General features: G+C 34.0%; 1 pseudogene; it reads right to left on the bottom strand.

Moving 5' to 3' along the window:
- Window positions 1-895: 895 nt before the first annotated feature.
- Window positions 896-1,453, bottom strand: LOC150016709 (COX assembly mitochondrial protein homolog; annotated as a pseudogene).
- Between the last annotated feature and the right edge of the window lie 2,641 nt (window positions 1,454-4,094).

The following is a 4,094-nucleotide window of genomic DNA, read 5'->3' as shown; positions in this document are numbered from 1 at the left end:
GATCAAGAAGCATAACTGGTAGGTACAAAATAGACAGGGAGTCATTAAGAATATTAAAGTAAATGGAGAAGTCAAAGAACTTAAATGCACAACCCATGGACATGAACTAAGAAGCTGGGGGTGCAGGGACTGCTGGAGGGAAAGGAGGTACCGGGCAGAAGGGAATCAAAGGGGGAAAAAACTGGGACAACTATAATAGCATAATCAATAAAATATACTTAAAAACTCAAGTTAATTTTATTCACCTGTTGATTAGCCATTTTTTGTCCCCTCCCTTCCTTCCTCCCCTTCCTTCCCTTTCCTTCTGTTCTCTCTCCTTCTTTAGTCTCTCTCCCTCCTTCCCTCCATTCTTTCTTTCTTCCTAGAATTCACATACTTTGCCTATAAATGTGTTTTTTATAAACTCCCCCAATTTCTTATGGCATTTAATTTTATATTTTTATATATCTTAATATTTTTATGCAGCAAAAACCTATTCCTTTAAATTCCTAACGTTTTTAGTATTAAACAGTTTCCTTGCCATTCAGAAATCGGATAAATATTAACTTCTATTTTCTATTATTTATGACTTGATTTTATACATTAACTCTTTCACCTAACTGAACTTTTTTTTTTTGTATATATTAAAAGGAGGAGCTCTAACTTAATATTCTCCTGAAATAACTAGTTTCTTGAGCACCGTTTGGAAAAATCCTATCTTTATGCAATTATAGTTTTATATCCTAAATGCAGCTCTTCTATTTTATCTTATTTACTTTAATTTTAACAAACCTGTATTTCAGATAAATTAAATTTCCATAATTTAGAATAAAGCAAACATACCTCCTTGAGTCCATTGCTTTAGGTAATCTTGATTTCCATAAATACAGTTACTGAATATCATTTGAATATGTGCCTACATGTCTGTTGGATGATTCTGTAGCCATTTCTTGGTAGGAATTCCAGTTTTTCTGAATTCTTTCCTTCAGGTATTCCATTTTGCATTCTTCATAAAAGGTAGGATCATTGTAGCAAGCTGTGAGGCATTCTTTCAATGCAGAATTCTCTTTCCAACATTTTACTACCATAAGGATTCCAGACTCCTTGCAACATTTGGTAAAAGCATTGTTTAAAGATTTTATTTATTTACTTTTAGAGAAAGGGGAAGGGAAGGGGAAAGAGAGGGAGATAAACATAGATGTGAGAGAGAAACTTCAATCCGCTTGCCTCTCTCCCGTGCCCTGACCGGTACCCAGCCCACAACCCAGGCATATGCCCTGACGGGGAATTGAATTGGCAAACGTCACTCTGCAGGATGATGCTCAACCATCGGCGCGACGCTGGTCAGGACACATTTGATGAAATCCTGCATTTGTTCAGAACATCTTTCTCAAGACTTTTGTTCCATTATTGTAGGGATCAAAACATCTTTTTCGACATGTCTGAGATGCTGTTCTGTTGGATTAAGCACCATTTCAGCAACAGAAAGCTGAACGTTGCTCTTTTTAATAATTAAGACATGTTTATTGAAAAAAGTTCAAACAGTTGAAAAATACATAATGTTTGAAAGTGAAAGAATTTACCCCCTAGAGAGAACCACTGCTGATGATTTAGTGAGTTTAAAATTTTCTTTTTATCCTCGTGAAGAGATGCTCATTGATTTTAGAGAGAGAGGAAGGGAGGGAGAGAGAGAGAGAGAGAGAGAAACATTGATGTGAGAGAAACATCCATCAGTTGCCTCTAGCGGGCTCCCTGACTGGGACCAAACCTGAAAACCAGGCATGTGCCCTGACTGGCAATTAAACCTTCAACCTGTTTGTGTACGTGACAATGCTCCAACCAACTGAGCCACCTAGCCAGGGCTAAAGCGTTTTAAATTGAGGTATAGTTTACAAAATTAATATGCATAGATTCTAATGTATAGTTTGATGAGTTTTAACAAATAATGCACTCATATAACCACCACCCAATCAAGATATAAAACATTTCTGCCCCAATAAGTTCCCTCTGGCCCCTTTCCAGTCAATCTCCCTTTCCTCAAAACAGGAACTGTTCTAAATCAATCTCTATAGTTTAGTTTTGACTGTTGTTGAACTTAATATAAATGGAATCATAAACATAAATTGTGTCTGGCTTCTTACATTCAACATAACTCTTTTGAAATTCATCAATATTGTTCTGTGTATTAGCTGGTTGTTCCTATCTATTGCGGAATAGTATTCCGTTGTGTGGATAAACCACAATTTATCTATTCACTTATTGATGAACATTTGGGTTCTTTCTGATTTGGGGCTATGTCAAATAAACCTGCTAAGAATATTCTGGTACAAGCCCTTTGGTGGACATTTCTATGAGGGGAATTACTGGGTTGTGGGATTTGTGTAACTTTAATTTTGTAAGAAACAGATACACAAGCAAAAAGGAAAAAGGACTCATAGACATAGACAACAGTGTGACATTCGCAGGGGTGAGGGGAAGGGGGTATAAGATGGATAAGTGGTAATGGAAAAAATACAATAAAAAATTTTTTTTAAAGAAACAAACACGTTTTTTCAACCACCAACCACCCACCAACAGTGTGGGACAGCTGCTCCACAGCTTCACCAACCTTGATACGATACTATCTTTTGTGTGTATGTGAGTATTTTGGGTTGGCCAAAAAGTTTATTCAGTCTTTAAGTAAAAGACACATTTTTAATTTTCACCAATAACTTTATTAAACAACATAATCACCATTTTGTTCCACTACCTTCTGCCATATCTCAAACAACTTCATAATTTCATTTCCCCAAACTTTTTATCTTTTTGAGCAAAGAACTCTTCCAGATGCCTTTTGCAATCTTCCAGGGAACTGAAATTTTTTCCATTAAGAGAATTTTATAAAGACCAAAAAAAAAATATGAAAATCTGAAGGTGCAATGTCTGGTGAATATGGTGGATGGATCAGAACTTCCCAGTCAAGCTGTAACAGCTTTTGCTTGGTCATCAAAGAAACATGTAGTCTTGGATTATCCTCATGGAAGATTATGCATTTTCTGTTGACTAATTCTGGATACTTTTCATAGAGTGCTGATTTCAGTTGGTCTAATTGGGAACAGTACTTGTTGGAATTAATTGTTTGGTTTTCTGAAAGGAGCTCATAATAGAGGACTCCTTTCTAACCCCCTATATATAATATATATAATCTACCAAGATGATGTGGGTTTTCACCTTCACTTCATTATTGTTGCCAATTTTATTGATTGATTTTTGTTAAACTGCCCTTGCTACTCTGGAATATGTCTCATTTGCTAAATTTTGTTTAGGATTATTGTGACTATTTATGAGAGCTATTAATATGTAATTTTCCTTTTTTGTAATATCCTTGTCAAGTTCTATATCCAAGTTATGCTGACTTTATGCTCTCTATTTGCTGAAATAGTTTGTGTAAAATTAATATTGTCTTCATTAAATACGTGATGGAGAATTCTAGTGAATTCTACTGAAGCCATCTATGCTTGAAGTTTACTTTGTGGAAAGATCTGTTATAAAAGTTTCAGTTTGTATAATAGACATAAGATTATTCAGATTTTCTATTTCTCCTTGATTATATTTTGAAAAATTGTATTTTTCAAGGAATTTGTCCATTCATCTAAATTTTCATATTTGTTGGCATGAAGATATTCATAATATCTCATTCTTGATATTCATATTTTATATTTTCTCATTCAGTTTTGCTAAATATTTTTCCAATTTTATTAATTTTAGTAAACAATATTTGACTATGTGGATATACTCCACTATGCATATTCTATTTTATTGATTTCTGCTTGTATTTTTATTATTTCCTGTCTCCTGCTTCCTATGGATTTTCTTTGAGGTTCTTTTTCTAAATTCTTGCCTTAGAATCTCAGATCATTGGCTTACAACCATTTTTCTAGCATATACATTTAGATCTATAAATTTATTTCTGAATACTGCTTTAGCTGCAACTCACAAGTTTTGATAAGTTACATTTTCATTATAGTCAGCTCAGAATATTTTGTAATTTCCATTGCATTTACTACTTTGACTCACAGATTATTTTTGAAGTGTATTCCTTAATTTTGAAATACTTTGAAAATTTTAAGTTCTGG

This window comes from Furipterus horrens, unplaced genomic scaffold (assembly GCF_987537825.1).
Source record: "Furipterus horrens unplaced genomic scaffold, mFurHor1.1.pri manual_scaffold_3, whole genome shotgun sequence".
Taxonomy (NCBI): domain Eukaryota; kingdom Metazoa; phylum Chordata; class Mammalia; order Chiroptera; family Furipteridae; genus Furipterus; species Furipterus horrens.
This window is presented reverse-complemented; position numbering and strand designations above follow the sequence as displayed.